Source organism: Rhinopithecus roxellana, chromosome 3 (assembly GCF_007565055.1).
Source record: "Rhinopithecus roxellana isolate Shanxi Qingling chromosome 3, ASM756505v1, whole genome shotgun sequence".
Lineage (NCBI taxonomy): Eukaryota > Metazoa > Chordata > Mammalia > Primates > Cercopithecidae > Rhinopithecus > Rhinopithecus roxellana.
In genome coordinates, this window is record NC_044551.1 from 73,499,312 (window position 1) to 73,521,207 (window position 21,896).

Sequence of the window (21,896 nt, forward strand, 5' to 3'; positions counted from 1 at the left end):
TGAGACATTGACCAAAACCTTGGACGCTGATCCCACTTTCGGTCACCATGATAATGTTATTTGGTCTTAGTGTGTAATTCACAATTACAATGTCAAATTAGGTGAATGAGTCTGTATGTTTTCCTTATGTTTTTGATATTCTAACTCTAATGAGATTACTTGAAGTACAAAAATGGCTGCACACAAGCATTTAAGACTCTTGAGAGGATACAACACATCAGGGGGACTATTATGATGTCTATAAATCAATACTAAGAAGCTAAAGTACACCTTTTAACAAGAGTCTCCATAAACCAAAATAAGCAAAATCAAAAAATTCCAAGTTCAGGCAATAAATAGAATTCAACAATATTCAAGTCCAATTGGTCACAGTCTTTATTTGAGAATTAAGGACCACGGTTTGCCGTAAAATAGCCTGACTTAAAGAAGTGTTCATCTTTGTAGTAAAGCTGGTAATGCAAGTCATAGTAACTTTGAAAGTCACAAAAAATAAAAAAAAATAAAAAACATAAACATGAGTAAACCTTAGCAGAGCCAACCTTGCTGTTTGCCATTCAGAATTCCTGCAAACCAAAATTTAGGTACTGCCACAAACACATTATGTCTTCCTTTCACCTCAGAATGTTTAAAATGTATTAAGTGGCATTGTCTAGAGAAACACCTTAAACTTTCTGTAGTAGCAATAAAAGGGGAAAGATAAATGCAACATTCAGTTTTGTTCAACACCCTACACAAGTCCTCAACATGGACAGAAAAGGAATCTCAAGCTGCATAATATTCCATTAAGTGTTTTTGTTGAACAGGAGTGTTTTCATTCACCTTTTGGAGAGTGGCTTCTACTTGTCTGAAACACTGGGAGGTCTCATTGGCACAGAATCCAAGATTTTCCTAATTTATGAATTAGCTTGAAGATCCATATTACTAATATCTCACTGCTGCCAAAAGGCAGCCCCTAGGAGCCCCACTAGAATCTTTCCTCAGTGGAAAATAACATTTCCATCTACTTTGAGATTGGTACTAATTTTGGTTATAGACTGCTTTAAACTGTGATTATGGAAGGTACTATTGGAACTTTCAGGAAAAGTTATTCAAAAGGCAGGAATGAGCCAGGCCAAATAGCAAGATCTCAGGTAGTCCCCAAGTCTTGAGTACTAGGTGATTAAAAGTACAATATATTCTACATTTTTCAGGCACTACTTGGATAGGTTTTCTATATTTGGTTGTGATTAGATTATTAATTGGAAATGCCAAGGTACTATTTCTATGGTAGGAGAGCAAGAAGCAGCCTCTGGTTTCTTGTTAAAGCCTTCCACAGATTATAGTCCCAGAGATTTTTCTGTAAGAAAGGGTTAGTGACTAGGACAACAGGAAATATGGACTAAAGGTAAAAAGAAAAGACTTTCATGATGACAGACCAGTCTTGATCCAGGATCTGGATCAGGGAAAGCTGTCCCTGTCTAGTATGACATCTCCGTTTTTGGGAAAAACTTTCTTAATCATCTTCACCTGCAAGTCTCTAACAAATTAGCAATTCCAGGAATATAGACAGGTCTTTTGAGTTGAGACTTGTGGATCCAAGACTCCAGGCCCTAAAGTTCTACGAAAAAAACTGGAAAGGTCCCTTCCAATGGAGTCTAAGGCAATCTCTCTGATGTCATTTCTAAAAGACCAAATTTTGGGGTTCTAGTTAGTGAAAAGTTTGGTTACCATCAGTTGGTAGGTCACAAAGGGTTTCTTTCACCTGGTGAAAATATGACTTGGCATAATGCATAAAAGCCTTGCACTATTGGGTTATGCCAGAGTTTATGAGTGAGAGATACATGAGGTTCTATTATTATGGGGATAGGACATCCAGTAACTATTTCATAGATGTCAATCTGTGTTTTCCAGTGGGCGTAAATCTGATTGCCACTAAATAGTAATACCTTTGAACAAGTCAGTCCAATTCATTCAGTTAGCTTTGCCTAATGCCATTGTGCTTGTGATGTCTTATTTAACTTTTTACAATTGTCCAGTGTAAGTACTTATATCACTGGAGATATCTCCAGAAATGTCCTATGAGGGAAACACATTTTCTAATAACCTTTTAGCTGCTAATAAAACATCAGATTCTTGCATAGGAAATCTTCCTGTGAATAGGAAAACATCCTGCATTGGAAATGTGCATTGATGATGGCAATTGAATGATACCCATCTGAAAGTGTTCAAGTGATCTAGCTAATGCCAGAAATGTCACCCAAAGTTTTTCATCGTCTTGCCAGAATTATGAGTTTGAAAAACCAAATTTGGTTATTGTAAACCATTTTGGCAATTTTGAAACAATCACCCCACCTTTTTTTTTTTTTTTCATGATTTGGATCATTTCATGTTTTCTATGATGAATCACAGAGTGCAGAACTTCCATAACAATGGAAGATTTAATACTCAAGAAGGACCAGGTGGCCATCCAGGCTCTACCTGAGTCCACATTAATGTTAAATTTGCATCCTATTAAATAACAATTTTGTTCCTCCAATTGAATAGCTCTGTTTTTAAATAGGTCGACATAGGTTATTTGACTGGGATCAATCTTCAAATTGCACGTCTTAACAATTTCAGTACTGGCTAACTTAGCATTCAACTCTGCCAAATCATTTCCTTGGTATTTAATTAATTATTGTTCTGCTTGACATTGAGTTAGCAGTTTTACAAATCAGTTTATTATTTTTTTCAAGAGAGCTCTGAGAATTCTTAGTCAGTGGTATGATCTTAAAGTTATCAGAAACCTGTACTTGTCAGAGACTTTTTCAGTATTCTCCTTGAAGACAAATCACTTTAGGCTTCTTGTAGTTCAGGAAAGTACCAAAGTAAACAATTAACTGTTTATGAGGGACAAGACTTAAATGGCCATGTTTAAAATCTGACGAGTGTTCATTAAATAATAACACAATTGACAAAGAAATTTAGTTCTGTCACATAAAACATTTTAAGAAAACAACTAGAATTATTACTGATAGAATTATGCCAGGACTATTATATTTTTATACATTTTATATAATTTTAAAAACCCATCTTAATAACACATTCTTACAAATATAACTCAAAGAGCATTTAGTATTTTATCCTTATTATGTGGTAATGCTTCCTATAACATAAAATAAAATATAATAAGCCCAATTAACATATCTCTTTTTATATGGAGATATTCTTTTGACATTTTCCAAGGGCCAGTCTAGAAAAAGGTTTAAAATATTTGATCAAAATAGTATCACAGGCCACTGTGAACAATATTCATGTAATTGACCAAAATGATAAATTAAATACTTTAAATACAGAAAGTTACACAGTGCACAAAACCCTCGGCCTTTTTTTTTTTTTTTTTTTAAATTAGAGAGGACTCAGTTTTCTTAAGTGATTAAAAACCTAACAAAGACAAGATTAAGCAAAGAAATTTTTCTTGGTAAAACACAGAATCTTTGTTTCCTGGACTAATTACTTAAAAAGATGAAAAAAAAACCTTCACAATTTTCTATTTAAAGAAGGTCAATACTTCAAGAAAACCTTGTTGTTATGAGAGAAGATCAAGTTCTAGTTTTTCAACAGTGTATTTTTTTATATTAATGTTCAACTCTTAGGAAAAAAAATTTTTTTTATCTTAATTAGTTTGACTACACTTAAAATTTATTTTACAAAATTCACCTTCCACAAATTTCCTACCACTTTCTTATCCATTAAGTTTTTGTCCTACACTTTTTCTCTTCTAATTTTGCAACAACCAATCATTCTAATTTAGGACAAAAATTATTATTTTTCTCTTAACATAACAAAACATCTTCATGCCTGATAGCTTTTCTTTACCAAGCATACCTATTAGCTAAGTATATTTATATACAGAGCTGTTTCTTTTTAGATTTCTAGTAATTTTAGTTACATATATTAATTAGAATTCTTAAGCCTTGTGATCTTAACTTCCAATGAACACTAGGAAACAAACAATTGTGAACTGTCTATCACACCAGAAATCTGTAGCTTGGCATATCTATGAATCATAATTTCTAGAAGCATGAGCTTTCTCTTAGTAAATTTGTCAGTATGGTACAGAACATGTTTACTAAGAATCCCAAATATCTTTAGGTTAACAAGAAATTGTGGAGGAGGCAAACTTGTACCTTGGTTCTCTTAGGGTTTGGTTTTGGTTTTGGGTTTTATGCTAGGTGTGAGAATGAAATTGTTGTTTGTACAGGTTTCCCAAAGCTTTAATTTTCATTCTTGATGATGAGAATGTTACAAACCTTCTGGTACAGAAAGGGCAAGTATACATGAAAGTTTTATCTTACTTAAAGCTATTTAACTGATTTATTTTTTTAAATTATGTTTGGATTGCTTATAAAAATGAGACATTAAATAGCTAGCCATCATCTGAAGTTATTTTTCTTAAATTTTGTAATGTAGAAAGATCATAAGCTTTTCTTCCTATAAACCTAGGTAGAAAAGGTCTATATTATATTTCAGGCTCAAAACCCTGAAGATATGCCTGTTTTAATCAGATCAATGATATTCTTTTTTATCAGAAATTACCCAAGTCATGTGAACTAGGCCTACCCAAATGTCCATCAATGATAGACTGGATTAAGAAAATGTGGCACATGTACACCATAGAATACTATGCAGCCATAAAAAAGGATGAGTTCATGTCCTTTGTAGGGACATGGATGAAGCTGGAAACCATCATTCTCAGCAAGCTATCGCAAGGACAAAAAAACAAACACCGCATGTTCTCACTCATAGGTGAGAACTGATCAATGAGAACACTTGGACACAGGAAGTTTCTTGTTAAAGAGAAACTAAGATATTTGGAATTCTTAGTAAACATGTTCTGTGCCATACTGACAAATTTACTAAGAGAAAGTTCATCACACACTGGGGCCTGTCGTGGGGTGGGTGGGGGAGGGATAGGAGAGATATACCTAATGTAAATGACAAGTTAATGGGTGCAGCACACCAACATGGCGCATGTATACATATGTAACAAACCTGCACGTTGTGCATATGTACCCTAGAACTTAAAGTATAATAATAATAATAATAATAATAATAATAAAAAGAACAGCATTTGGATTACTTCTTATTTTCCTGAGGGAATATTGTATTAACATAAGAACTTATTTTTCTTAAGCAAATTAACTAGAGCTCTTCTACCATTTAATTTGTCAATATCATAAATAGATAAAAAATATATACATATATATCATCCATACAGACATACATAAACATATCAACAGAAACAGATCTTATAGCTTTTATTCTAAAATTTTAGTCGTGTGTCAGAATAATACAAGCTTGTCAATTTATTAAAGAATATCTGAATCATAGCAACATTTTTTAAAAAATATTTTAAGATTTGTTTTTCATTTGCCTTTTGTAAGAAACCTTTTAAACAGGTACATTTTGGTTAATTTAATATTTTAGATGCCTCTGTATACCAATTAAAGAATGCATCCAATTGCTTTGGTGATACTTGGAGTCCTTTCTTTTCTAAAGTACTTTGCAAGTTACCAATTTTAACTACATGAAAAAATTCCCCACTGTAGTCACGGTAATTCTAAGTTGTCCTTAGGAAGGTTAATCAATTTTTCCAAAATTACACAAGTTCTGGGCCCTCAGTTTTTGTACATTTAATCAGCCAGTGTCCAGAAAGTGGAGTCCTGGACTCCTGGAGTTTCAGACTTCTTAGATTTAGACAAGCTCATTTTCAAAAATGGATTACCTGAGGCCTCTAACTGTATCCAGTCCAGTCAATTATGGCCTACCTGAGGCCTGTAACTGTATTCAATCCATTTAATTATCAGATCAAAGTCAATTCTACCTAGTCCAGTAAAAATTGCTCAAATATTCAGAAAGCTCAAAACACAAATCTGTGGAGCTCAAATTTGATAGAGATTAACGGGCACAATGGGCCCTGGCAGATAACTTGGCTTACTCAGTGCTCTTAAGGGTCCCTGGAGGTTTACTCTGGATTTAACTTCTGAGGCCAATTTGTGAAAAGAAAAACTTTAGACAAATTAAATTAGCAGAACTTACGTGAACAAAGAAACAATTCATGAATCAGGCAGCACCCTGAACCAGTAAAAGTTCAGAGAGTTCCACCTAGCAATGTGAGCAAACAGTATTTATGGAGAGAAAAAGGAAGTGACATACAGAAATAGCCTACTTGGTTACAGTTTGGCATTGCCTTATTTGAATACATCTGAACGGTTTGTAACTTGTGATTGTGTAAAAGCTCAGCTGCTGTGATTGACCAAGACTCAGTAACTTGTAAAAAGAATATATTCTCCAGTTAGGTTGTAGTTTGTTTATATATTAAGTAAGTTAGGTTACATTTAACATTTCACTTTCAGATAAATAATAAATTAAGAAAATAAGAAATTTTAAGATACTACTCTAAAGATAATGTAAATAAGACATTAACATCAGTATATCTTTGAAGTCAACAGTATAGGATCTGGGGGCAATTTGGGGGCCTAGCTGGCTCACAGTAAGCCCCTTAATTGATACTCTTATTTATTTAGTGGCTTTCTGTATTTCTCACCATAATTTATTAAACCCACGTGAACTAGTCAGTTATTTCTCTGAAATTTGTAACAGCAAGACTATTGATTAGTTTCTCATTGTTGCTACATCTATAATACATGAAATGAGAAATGGCTTTTCAACTCCTGTGAATTCACATGGGTTGAGTAGCAGAAACTTAATCTAGTAAGAGAGAAAACTTATGAAATCTAATAGAAAGAAAAGAGAGACATACTATGAAATTATATTACTCTATGTTCTTATTCTCCCTTAAGCTAGCTTTGAACTCTGCTCTTGGTAGATACCTCTTGAACCACATATAAATATCGTATCTGAATTAACAGTACCCATACCTGAAATATTTTGTATTTAAATTCCAAACCTCACTACTGCATAATAAAATAGGAAAAATTTCTACATTAATATGGAAACTTTCCAGGCTTATCTTACAGAAATACTATTTCATAATTCATGAACAGGTTTGATTTAATTTCTTAAATTTCAAATATATGGAACCAATGCTTATGTGCAAATGTTCATGAAGATCTGCTTGCTCAATAAGTTATCATCATTTGTATCACAGTAACTAACAAAGCTAATATTATAATAACTAATGGTGATGCTATTGATAATATAACTCTTCAAGCATGTTTCCCTGAATGGAAGGCAATTCTCAAGTAAGTTTTGAACAGTACAAAATACAATAAGAAATTTAGAAATTCCCTAATATATTGCAATATATTGTTCCTAAATCTCTCTTCTTATTTTAGTGTAAACTCAAGGGGCCATTTGCAAGTAAGCATCAATAGAAAAGTAAAGTTTTCAATAAAAGAAAAATTGAGGTCTTTGCAGCAAATGTGGAGAGCAGAGGAGGAAGGAGGTAACCTTGAAAAAGGAAAGAAAATACAATTATTTTCTTCTGTGAACTTCTATTTCCTCTCCCATTTATGAGAGACCATGATTTTGAGGGGCAAACACTATCAGGGCAGACATACGGAAAAAGAAGTCTAATGAACAGTATAGTCTGTCCTGAAGTTTAGGTCTTATACTACAAGGGGAATAGAAACTTTTTAGGAAAAGTATATGAAAACTTTGGAGCAGAAGATTAACAGGCATTCATTCAACAAATATTTATGGAGCTTATATTGTAGTGAAGATAGATTTTAAAATATTTTGGAAGTGATAAGTGCCATGAATAAAAAGAAAGTGGCAAGTGTTAGCAAATGTCCTCTTATATGGTGATAGTAGAGTCAAGATTTAAAAAGATGTCAGAGAGATTATCATGTAGAAAGCCAAGAGTTGAATAACAATGTATTAGATAGGGGAGTGAATTGTGAGAGAGAAGACAGAAGATATATTTAGAGAGGAGCTACCATAACAGATAAGTTTTGAGATTAACACAAACTTTACTATGTTAAGCATGTTTGAGAGATTTCACTAATGATACAAATTGCATTGCTAATTTTTATTAGATGCTTTATTTTTATTTGATTGAAACATTTATTTTGAATGTAAAACCATGATGAAACTGACCCATCTTTATTTGGGTTGCATACCAATTGTTTCAAAACAAAATTTTTAAGACATGCCACAGGTTTCCGCACACCTACTGCTGTCCATAGTCACCTGTGTTTTACTTGTGTTTCTGTTTTCTTTTTTGCTTGTTTGCTGAAGTATAAGGTTTCATACTTACCTTAGTTATGCTTCAACTTGAGAAGGAAGCATGTAATTTCAGCTAAACAATTTCCTTTGATTCTGGTTCCATCATCCAAATAATCAACTAAAATTTATTTTTTTCATACGTTCTGCAAGTTCTATAAGCTTAAAATCTATCTTCCTTCTCTCTGAAAATACATCATGAAAATTTGAATAATCAATTTTTATATACAGTCAGGAGGCACATTTCCCTCAAAACTCACTTTCAGGTTGAAATAAAACTAATTATATAGATTACTAGTACACTTAGTGATTTATCTGCTTCCTATATAAATCAATAATGTATCTTATTTTTCTCCCTTGATTTATGATAGAATTGCATCATAAAAATGAGATGAGATTTATCTAACTTTTAATTGAAGTTAACCTAAAAAAATGCTTACTTATCTTAGGCATCATTTCCATATTACCCTCACTTGTCTTGCTTATTTTAGTTTGAAAACCATTTTCACAGTAGATAGAAGGAAATACTAAGCAAATATGACAAAAAATAAAAGGTTTAGCATTAATAAATACAAATAGAGTAGGTTAGTTTTGATATGAGACTATAACTTGAGGTCATACAGACTACAAAATAATTCTAAAAGGACCTATCTATACTTTATATTATACCAGTCTGTACTCTGGGGGAACAAAGTAGGTTGGTCTACCAAGATATAAAAAATGATCAGCCCCAGTGTGTTGAAAGATACCTGTCAAAACATAGGATCAGAGAATTCCCTGTCTGTCTTGCTGGTAAAAGAGAATTTATGAAGTTACACTTTTTTGAAGATTTTACAGAATAACATTTAAAGAGTTGACTTGCTTATATTGTATGCTGAAAAAAGTTTATAATCAATACCTAAGATATCTATGACTGTAATTGCTACAGAACAGATCAAGTCCTGAACATTCTGGTTAATGCTCTTTTGCAGTATGCACTGCAATGCACCTAAAACTATTACTTTAAAAATAAAAATTTGTATTTTGAATGTTCTTCAACTGAGCATAAGCATTTAGAAATGTCCATCTTGATGTATCAAAATCGCTCATATATAAAACAGGCATGTGTTTCTTCCAGAGCTATCATTGCCCCAGGCCTCTTACATAATTGCTGTACTATTCCCAACTATCCATCCTGCACTTTGGGTTTAACAGATAACACTGGTTGGTGGAAGAATGAGACTAGTGACAAAACAAAAGGGCCTTATTCAAGTGTGAAGTGAAACTCCAGCAGCCATGTGAAGATCAAAGTTCCAAACTGTCTTAATATATCTTTGATCTTTAGATAGGCACATTTAGGTTGTGTCCTCATGGGGCTAGAAGATTGACTATTTTGACTAAATTGGTGGTATTTGTATCATTTTTCTTTTAAACTTACTTGAGTCTCAGCCAGTCAGTTGAGTATCTGACAGACTTTGTTCATTTTTTATTTGTTTCTTAAAAAACTGATAAGAACAGAAACTATACTTAGCCAAAAGGCTAAGAAGCAATTGTTTGGATTTTTAAATGCCCTATAGATATTGTCAGAAAATATCAATCTAGTCTCACATTTTGCAATTGGTTTCCTGTTGTTGTGTTTTCTTAAGGCAGATTTTATTTACAATTACTGTAAAACTTTCATTTCAGTAAACTAAAATTTTAGTTGACTGCTGAGTTTTACATTCCTCAATAAATGAACATAAATATATAAATCCTGATAAAATTTTCATTTGTCAATAAATACAACTTAAATAATTAAAATTATTTCCATTTACCAATATAATTTTAGGTTTACACTTTTGCAGGTAAATGAAAAGGAAAATACTAGTCAAAGCACTTTTCCCAAAGAGTTATTGAAAGGAAACACTGTTAGCTTCCTCCTCTTCCCATCATAAAATAGATCAAAGGATTTTGAAAGCTAAGAGTAATGCAGCTCATATTTAAGATAACTACTGGTCAGAGGTACCTTAAAATCCATCTCTAATAGTCTGTAAAGTGCTCTATCATGTAAATATCCAAGGATAATGATCTGCTTTCATCTTACTGGCAGAAAATCACAGTGAAGACATTAAAGTATGACTATTAAAAAATAGTTCTTTTAACTGCATACTATATATACATATATATTTAAATATATATAGTCATTTACAAATATACAATGTTTGAGTAATGTGGCAATTTAATCCTCAAAGAATATAAACATAAATGTACACCTTTTATAAAAGTTCCTTATATTAAGCAATCAATAATGTCATATTTCTTTCCTAAAGGGAATGTAATAATTCATCTGATGTCATTTAAAAATAAACTTTTTATTATTTTAGAGGTTGTTATACATGATTTAGAAATCACTGAAACATTCAAAGAAGTAACAATCTCCCATAAAATCCTAACTTCTTCATCCACAGATAAATAATATTAATAGTGTGCTGTATAGTTTTGTAGTTCTCTCTCTCTCTTTCTCACCATTTATCCGTATAAGGTATATTTTAAAAGAAAATGGTTATATTTTTAACTTACACATTTTTATATAAAATACATCACTAACATTGTTTCATGTCATCAAATATTATTTTGCAACTTTATTTTAATCATGGGATTATGTTGTACTTTACAAAGCAGTTTTAACTAATCATTTAAATTTATTTCCATTTTGAATAAAACTTATCGACTGTGAATTAAATCCACAAGATAATGTTATGGAGAAATGATCAAAGGAAATGCAGTTCAATTTTTATAAGTATTGTTGTTTCCTAATTTTGTCTAAACTTATTGTGGTTGATTTAACAAATATTATATGAATACACACATGCAATCTTACCAGAACTTAGGAAATTTACTTTTCATTATAAATATATAATCCTCTTTTTATACTGTGGAGTAAAGAGCTTAGAGTAAAACAGCAAAAGTTTTTAAAGTGGAAAATAGCGTAGTTACTTCAAAAAATAAAGAAAGGAAATAAATTCAACCTGTTTTTATTTACTGCATCCATAGGAACTGAGTCTGATATTCTCCCTAAAGAATATACATCTGCTTTAAACAGCTTTCTTTGATTACAACACCATCTGATATCCTGAGAAAGTCAAAATCTTCCCTTCAAAGTTATTATGCCTTTCACCCGAGAATCTCAGAGTTCAGTGAAAGCACTTCCTTGCCTTTTACCCATGGGTCCTTCTAATCCTTCTGTGCAAGTTAGGGAAACTGTCAGGAATTATGACGTCATTGATACCTTCTCCAGTTTCAGAAACCACAGACTCACTTAGTTTACCTCTTCCAGTTATTTCTACGTTGTCTTCTTCAGAAGCTCTTTTGGAATGCAACCACATAGGCAGACCCTGGTTCATTTATCTCTTTTTCCTTTCCCTGTCTGTTTCCCTGTCATCTCCATAGGTGTGTATCTCTCTGTTTTGTCTGTCTCTTTCTCTGTTCATGTATATACTCTCTGTTATATTTGGGTCACAGGTGGACATACCTTCTTTGTGTTTCTGTCCATCCTTTTATTAAGTTCAACTTATTTTGGACTAACCTAACACTTAAACTAGGTATCTTTATTAAAATATGTCATCACTCTGTATCTAAGTCCACACATCTTTTATTTCCTTTTTTTTTTACACGAAATAGGAATAATGCTCCTACTAGCTTCTTGTTTCTATGACTAATTCTTCTATTAACATTTAACTTTTACTATAAACTCTGGAATATAATTAATGTTTTCCGTATTCTCAAATTTTATTCATGGCCTGTATGTGTGAATTTGATCTCTCTTCTTTATTTTAAATTGTTAGAGTTAAGAAGTTAAATCTCGTTTATAGAGGACAGATAAAAATAATGTTTTAAAATATAGTAAAATGTTTATTTTATATAAATACAATATAATTTGTTTATTTTTATACATAAAAACTTATAAAATCATATAAGTAAAGTACAGTTTTTTGTCACTACTAGTTTACTCTCTATATCTACCAAGATGTACACTGAAAATTAATTTTACCATGCTTCTGAATTGTTGTATTGTTAGGAATTCTCATAGAAAGATACTTTATCACCTAGGTAGGTAAATATCAAAGAGCATTTTATATTTTCACAGGGTATAAATAAATGTTATAGGTTTTTAAATAGCTGTCTTTTGATCACATCTCTTTATTCCTTCCAGAGACCCCAGTTGGGCTCTGCCAAAGGCAGGCAGTGAGACAATCTCCATGGATTATGTATAAAGCAAGCTAATTGCAGAAGCTCATGTGGAAGAAGAGACAGATTTACAAGACTGAGAGAAGAATCAGTTGCTTTTCCTTCACGATACATCCTGGCCTTGGTTATTGAGCATAGTGCATTTTACCTAGGTCACTTGACATAGAAACAGACAGGTATAGAGGTCGTGCAAGTAGGCTTTGGAGTCAAACTGGATCAGACTGACTTACTAATACTTAGTAGCCGCATAGACTTGGCCACATCATTGAACTCCTCTGTACTTCAGTCTCTGCTCTGCAGAACTGGAATAATAATAGCATCCTTCTTAGCATTGTTCTAACAAGTTAAAAAGTTAACCTGTGAAATACATTCTACCATAGTAACTTCTCAGTGAATGTCAGTATTATTTGTCAATTCCAAATAGAGAACGTTTCTCTTAAGTATCTGAAGATGTAAACACCAGGCACTGGAATGGAGATGAATTTTATTCACTTCCTTGCCTTAATTCACTCTTTAGAGGTCCAAATGTCATTGTTTTATTTGGTTTTGCTTTTAAGTTGCAAAACGGAAACTTTGTCAACACTGTCATATTTATAAGACTTTCAATTCTAATCTTATTCAACAGTATTTTACTAACTGCCCATCTTGCTCAATTTGGATTTGTGTTTCCAAATGTCAACATGCCCTAGGTTCTTTTTTTTCTATCTGTTAAATCCAAATTGTACTGTCGATATGGTCATAAAAGACCATATAAATTAAATTTGTATCTTTTCCTATTGATATAGGACCCACATTTACAGTTATGGTTACCATCTCTTGCTGTGTGACAGAATCACCTAGGGAAATTGTAAACATACGTCTGTCCTGGCCCACACTCTGACAAATTAAGTCAGAATCTTCACAAGTAAGTCCTGGAAATTGTAACTTGTTTTTATCTTTATAGGTAATTCAAATGTGCTGCCAGAGTTGAGAACCACTGATGAAGGGACAATTGAAAAGACTGCCTATCTTTCCAAGAAGGACTCAAAACATTTCAACAACTATATATTATGCAAAATCTTTGAGTTTGACAAGACAGGAATTGGGATATTGAAGACTCCATGACAACCAGATAGCTTTAAAACCAAGCAATCCAAAAGAAAAACTATTTAGGTTATTCTTCAGTTATTAGAAAGTTTAAAATATTTTTTAAAATTTAGAAACACTGCTGTATCTTTAATCCAGCTATATTACAACAAAACCCAAAACAGAAGAATAACTTTTCAGTGCAACACAAAAATATGCTTCAGAATAACTTCCAGCTTCTTTTTCATGTTTTGGGCTGTATTTGGAGCAGGCTCCAACTATGTATGTTACAATTGCATTTTGATTAGTGTATGCCTGGTGTACAATTGCACATCATAAATAATGAAAAAAGGACAAACTGACTTTATGGATAACATAATTACTTACTTTAGGACCAATTAAAACAGTAAAGTTGTTAAATTTACCTGATGTTCCCATTAATTTGGTACATGGTCCCAAACAATTAAATTGCACTGTACAAAAATATTCAGTTTACCGTATGTTGCAATTCTAATGTAATTGCCATTGATCACTAAGTCATTTTCTCTTTGTTGCATGATTAACAAGTAATACTCTATTATTATAGAATCACCACCCATCATGTACAGTATAATATGAGGGTCAATTCTTAGATATTGCTGAACAAAAAATATTTAAGAAACCATTTACTCTGTCAATGGTAACTGCAAAATGCATTTTAAATTTGAGCCCACTTATCTACTTTTTCTTGATTAATAATTATTTATTCCCATTATTCCTACCTCTTTTATTTGGGGGAAAATAGGATAATTTTCTTTGAATTATAATAACTCATTTTCGGTAAAGATTTAATGCATAACACATATTCTTTGGAAAATTTTTTATCACAGCAATAATACAATGAATCAACTCATCTCCAACTAAATGGTTGCCCACTGTATCAAATGTACAATGACTGCTAATATGCAGACAATGCAATTTAAGAAATATGCTGGAATATATGAAATGTATGATTGCCTCTGGATCCCATGTTTCTATAAAGTAGTTAGTTTAGGTTCATCTAGTACATTTTACAGAGTTCAAAACTGAAATTTAGGAAGTCTTATTACCATATGTGTCCTTTTCCAGATCTCCATCCCAAGTCACTACCATCAGTATACAGTCAGTTGAGGAAAACTATCCCAGAAGCTCTAGCTGAAGAAGGAATAATTGGCAGCAGCATGTGCAAGTGATCAGTCACACCTTTTGAATCAGTTCACTCTTTGTGCTCAACTGAGAATTCTGCAACTCTCCATTATTAGCAGGTGAAGGAGTCCAAAGAGGCCTGCATATGGCCAGCTGGCTTCATTGAATCATCCCGTGACGGCAACACCAGCTAGGAAAAAAGAATCCCTGACTTAACCTCTGTTCTCTGGCATTAAAAAGAGTGAGTGTTGGATTTTAAAAAGAATAGAAGAAAAGAAATCTAGCAGGCTGTTCAGCTAGCATCTAACAAGGCAAGAGGACCTTTGTGGGGTTACCAAATCCCACAGCTATTCCTGGCTTTACAGGTAATAAAACTCAGTTTAGTCAGTTGACCCAAGGATGATTCAGCGTCTCCATTCCTTGGTTAAGTGTGGGTCCTCATTTTCAAATTCTTCTTCCAGACTCCCACAATTCTTCTACCTAAATTACTGCGATACCTTCATCACTGCAACAAGTCTCCTGGATTTGTGCAGGTCTCCCACTCATCCATTTTATACCCTGTAATCAGAATGACCATCTGAATTTCAAATCTGATTATGCTATTTCACTTGTTAAATATTTATAGCCCCCAATTTGCCTTTGGATAAAGTCCCATAGTATTACTAAGGTTTACAGGGCACTCTTGTGCAGCTTCATTTTTAGTCCTTCCTTTCTTACCCACCCTGTTTGATCTAGATATATGGAATCATTTTTCTCCAATCACACCATGCCCTCCCTCAGGGAACCTCACAAGTGTTTTTCTCTCTTCTTACTCCTGCTTTTTTCTTACCTGTATATCTCCCATTAAGTTTTCTCATCCTCACACCTTCTTCTGTGTGGTTCTCTTTGCTCTTTTATTTAGTTCTATAGCTCCCCGTGATTCCTATTTCAAGACACTTTCGTGACTCTGTTACAATTACCTTATATGTTTCCATATTGATCTCTATCAAAAATTATAAATTTTTTCAGGGCTTATATTTCTCACTACTAAGTCCCTATGACCTAAAATAGCATTTTGTATGCAGTAAGTGTTCAATAGAAATTTGTTAAAAGCAAAAAAGAATGAATGGGTAGCATATATTTGACAAGTCAAAATGCATCAGTGCTTCTAAAGTTCTTCTTATTAATAGCATTTTATAAAACTCTAGCATTCGTATATATTCTCAGGCCAGATGCTGTTGCAATAAATAAAATAAAGCATTTTATTATAATTAGTTATTAAATATGAAACATATTTTACTAAATGGAATTTCTAATTAAATATATCCTTTTTATTCTGCATTGTAACCTAATATATTAATTTTTAATTTAACCAATTATTGAAAAATAACTGATACTTAATGTGTATATAATATACTAACATACAGATATACCAAAGAGTATTTACGTTATTTCCAATTTTGAACTATTAAAATAGCATCTGGATATTTATTTATTGCTTTATTAAGTACTAATTTAAATATAATTTAAGCTTTTCTAGAAGACAACATAATGATCTTTAACTTCAATTATTATATAAGATTGCAAAGCAGATTATGCTTTTAGCCAAGAATTATTTAGCTTTCTAAAACTATTCTTATACTATATAGCCTAGAATTTGTTGAAGTGCCTATGTGTGATTTTTTTTTAGTCTCTTCTTTGGTTTGACACATAGTGTATATTGTATCACTTCATGTTTTCCTGTGGGCCTGCCTACAATTTTTTAGTCATTGCTTTTAATCCACTGAGGGTTTAGAAGCCAAACCATGAGGCTTGATAGAGCTACATGTAAATATAAATGTGTGATCTTATTGAAATATTGGTGTAATGCTTAAAATTGTATTACATTGCTTTGTAAGATATATACAGATATACATATACACATATATGTTATACAAGTATACATTCTCAGGTATATTTGCATCAACTTTGTATATTCCTATGCTTTGTTTGAATTGCTTTAGATTGGATGGAAATATATGAATTGGTTGAAACGGTTTATAATAATCATTTAAATTTGCATTTATTATAATGAATGCTTCAGAGCTTGATATGGCTTGGCTCTGTTTCCCCACCCAAATCTCATCCAGTAGCTCCCATAATTCCCACGTGATGTCGAAGGGACCAGTGGGAGATGATTGAATCATGGGGGCAGGTCTTTTCCATGCTGTTCTTATGATAGTGAACGGGTCTCATGAGATATGATGATTTTAAAATTGGGAGTTTCTCTGCACAAGCTCTCTCTTTGTCTGTTCCCATCTATGTAAGATGTGACTTGCTACTCCTTGTCTTCTGCCGTGATTATGAGGCCTCCCAGACATGTGGAACTATAAATCCATTAAACTCTTTTTCCTGTGTAAATTACCCAGTCTCAGGTACGACTTTATTGACAGTGTGAAAATGGACTAATAAGAGGTACAGGACTAGTACAAAGAGCTTCCTGGTGATTTTAATAGAGTTTAATAATTTTCCAATGGTAAAGTTCTTTTTGGGAAAGGGTGTAGATTACTTTACAACTTCTATTGTCTAGTCATAGAAACACACGTTTGAAATTACTTTGAGAATAATCTGAAAAGTACTTAGAAATCAAATTGTATTAGATCAACCAAGTTGTATTTAAGTCATTTACGAATCAACAGGTCAGTATAGAACCTACTGCCTCTTAAGAAATCGTGAATGAAATTTCCATCCTCTTTTTAACATTTTACATCCTCTAGACTTTAGTAATGACTAAAGAAAGCAATTGTATATGAATTATGCTTGTGAAAACATTCTTATGCAACCACAGTTCATGGTAGCAACAACCATCTTATACCTGTCCTACTAAACTGCTGTGACATTTAGCAGATACTTGGATGAATGGGTAAATTGTGCATCTTTAATAGATGCCAGAAAAGATGCTATCCTACTAAAACACTTTCTCATAAAGACCTGAAATGAGAAACATCACCACATTGTATTTAACTTCTATTATCATATAAATGCTTGCGTATAATTTTATTTCGGGATACATAAGATGAATTTAATATTATCCAATGCTTTGTGTGGCTTTGCTGCCCCCTTAAGACAAGTAAACATAAATAAAAAGCTAGTAAAAATTTAGTTTCCTGAATTATTTTATTTAGACATCTGTTCCTATATGTCTTCAACATGTACACACACACATGCACACAGACACAGAACAACTCAAATGAAGAAATTGATTGACTAACAATTATTGAACAATTAATCAGTATTTTGCTCGATTCTGCTACATAAGCAATGAAAATATTACTTTTATTTATTACTCTGAGAAGCCTATGTTGTTCTCTCAAGGCAACTAACATACCAGTATATATAAGTTTGATAAAGTTTGAAATTGAGTACTTACATTTGTCTAATATAGTTTTTATGATTTTTCTTGAGGTACATCATTGAGGAACATGACAGCGTATTTTCATTTTATGTCTTATTTATAAAAATTAAACTGAACTCTTTAATATGTTATAAACTTTAGCCATCTAAACAAAAATATATATGCTTCATAAATGTTTTTGTAAGTATTATTTCAGGAGATGAGACAACACATTTAAGATAATGCATAATATATTCTAAATAAAAAAACAAAATTATGCTAACTTCTTATACATTTTGAAAGGGGGCAGGTTATAGTGTGATATTTGCTATTGGATTTACTTATAACAAATATTAGAATAATTCTGGGAAAAATGCATGACAAATATTAGAATAATTCTAGAAACAATTTATCTTTTAAGCTAGGTATTCTCTACACAGCATATTAAATTTTAAGAGAGCAATATTTTTGTTTTATAAAGAAAAAATAATTTAAACATAAATAAACATTGAGCAAAGCATTATAGTTGAGACTGAGTTACTGTAAGTCATCCCCACCTTTATCAGAAACATGATCTAATTCTGAAGAAATGTGATCTACAATTAATAAGACAAACTGAAATTTTCCAAGTTCTACAATATACTATAGTTATTCTGGCAAAATTAGAAACCAGGTTTGTCTTATTTTTCCTTCATCTTCAAAAATTTAGCCTATTTTTTATATAAATGGGAATATTCAGTAAAAATAAAACAAAAGACACTATGTTTTTTAAATAGTTAAACCTCTGTAACTTTTATTTTGGTTGATGTATACATGAAGTAAATATTAATAAATTTGAAAGTCAGTCAAAATATGTATTTCATTATGATAAGTACTAAATTTGATGTTGTATGATGTGTGCTTTTCATTGCAACCACAGGATTTAAGCATAAAAGCAATCACAACTTATGGCTGCCAAAACATCTCCTTTGTCATTTCTGCTCTATTATCTAAAGAATTCTGTCATGAATAAAAGGAATGTGATTCATATCTATTGCTCAAGCAGAAAGATCTTTAGAATAATTTGCTTTATAATTTCTTGCTGAGAATGAATAGAGTGACTTAGAAAGGTGTGTGTGTGTATGTGAGTGTGTGATTGTGAGTGTGTGACTTGAGGAGGTAGTACACTAAGCAGGGCTAAAAAAGAGTAATGTGGAAGTTCTCAGAGTGGAACATGTTGACCGGAAGGAAGACTCGTTCACTCCTCAGAAAGTCTGGCCCCTGAAAGGGGTTAGAAGGCCAGGATAAGCCTGATTCATAATGGTTATAGGGATTGATGGTGGAAGTAAAACTAACTTGAACTATAGTTGTCCTGGATTTTCTGATTTTTAGGTTCAATCCCTGTGGTAAAACCACTATCTCCTTACTGCTGTCATTGCCTCTCTCTTATCATGTGCAGAAAATTAAAAATGGCTGTCAGAGCTGGGCATGCCCAATAACCACAGGCAGGCTTTGACTGCAAGCAAAAAACTATATCAATTCCCCTTTACATCTGCATCAACTACCAGAGAGCAATCAGATGCATCAGCAGGAAGCCTCACCTCTCTGTGAATAGACTGACCAGTTCAAGCAGGATGATTTCTGCAATGCCGTGTCAGAATGTTCAGGGCAGTCAGTGGGCTTTTCAGCTCTACCACTAAGCTGACACTCCTCAAAATGATCTGTTAGTTCCTTCAGTGGCTGTTTCATTTTCCACACACAAAATTTTGATGATTCAGTTGTGAAATCAATGCATTATTTTGTATAAAAACAATATTTTTTGACTCACAATTATTTATATGGTTATGTTTACTGAGATTTTACTATATGGCAGTCTTTCCAACCTGTTTTGTTTTCCATGGTTTCAGTTACTCATCATCAACTGTGGTCTGAAAATATTAAATGGAAAATTCAGGGAATAAACAATTCATAGGTTATAAATTGCACATTGTTCTGAGTAGCATGATGAAATCTCATGCCCTCCCACTCTGTCCTGTCCAGGATATGAATCATCCCTTTGTTTGGTATATGACCTCACAGGATCACTAGGAGCTTATTTCTAAGTCACAATGCCTATGTCATTCACCTCACTTCGTCTTATAATGTAGGCATTGTATAATTTCACATCATCACAAGAAGGGTGAGTATAATACAATAAGATATTTAGAGAGAGAGAAAACACATTCCATATAACTTTCATTATATTGTTATACTTTTTCTATTTTACTATTAATTATTATTGTTAATCTCACTGTGCCTAATGTATAAATTAAATTTTACCGTGGATATGCATATAGAGGAAAATATAGAGTACCTATAGGGTTCATTATTATCCATGATTTCAGGTATCCAATGGGGATTTTGGAATGTATCTCCCACAGATACTAGCTGCATGTATCATAAAAAGTTTCTATCATTGTTTCACTGTTAAGAAGAAGAAACAGCAAATAAACTTCTTAAAATGGAAATGTAAAACATTTAAGTCATATGTTATGTAAAACATATAAGTCAGAGCCAATAGCCTCCAGAGTAGAAAATGACTTTCTTTGTCTTGACCACTGTATTGGTCAGATTAAGATAAACTACGTGGTGGTAACAAATGACCTCAAAAATTTTAGTGAAATTCAGTAGTATATGAATTTGTTTTTTTTATATACCTCATGTTATATATCTATCTTGGTTCAGATGCTTTTGTATCAAGACCTATGGGACAATCTTATCTCCATTATTGCTGAAGGAAACAAAGATTGTAGAAAAAATTGATGACTCTTCACCACCCTGCCCAGATGTGGCAAATATTTCTTCCATTCATATTTCACTTATTTAGCAAGTCACATGAACAAAACTGGTATCACTGGAGTGGGATGAGCATTATCCTCACAGGGAGGGGCATTCTAAGTCACAGGACAAGGAGGCCATGCCTGACACCTGCAAGGTGAGAAAATATATTTTTTTCCACAAAGAAAGAAGAAACATTTGAGAATAATAATATAATCATTCGTAATCATGAAGGTGTCAAGATAGTCAAGAAATAATTCCTAATTGATACATATCAGGACAGTATCCTACATGTCAAAGGGCGTTTGGATTTTGAAGGAACACACGTTAACAAGATGACTATAAATTCATGCCACAATTTGAAGCTTAACACAGAAATGTTTGAAGAGAGTCAGTAGAATCTGGGTGGCATTTATGTTACCAGGAGCATGCTTGATATGGTAAGTGCCAAAATTCTATTTTGGAAGCCCCAGTATTTAATAGATACATGATTTGTGCCTAATTCTGTTTTTTTTCTTTATGGTCTTTAAAAAGGTCCTGTGGTAGTTTAAAATGTCTTCTATGAAAGCAGTTTTGGTGTACTACTGGGGCAGACAGTTAAATGGCAAATTGTGCATCCCAGGAAAACTGCTGGTTAATGGCAGAGAAAACGAATGAAAGACATCCAGAGAAGATAAATTGCAGAATGACACAGCTAGTGCCACTTGCTCCAGCTACTTTATTTCTGGAAATCCTTCCTGTGTTAAACATAAGAAAATGTAGGTTTGATTGTATTAATAGAGGCAGCCTACCCTTGCGCATTCTCAAGGATTCAAATGGACAGCATAAGCATGTGGGGATAGGTAATTTTAAGCATTGCATTTTATAAGAAATTTGCATTATTGAAATGGCATTTACAGAAGATTATGAAAATGTATATATATTTTGAATTTGTAATAATTATTAGAAAATATAGGATTCTCGTAGTATTTTTAACATCTCTGTATGTAAAACAATGACTGACAAGGCATAGGATATTATAATTTAATTGGCCATATTAAAGCAAATTCAAATAGAAAAGCCTATTTTTGTGATCTTGCTTTTTTTCTCCCCCTCCGAATTAGAA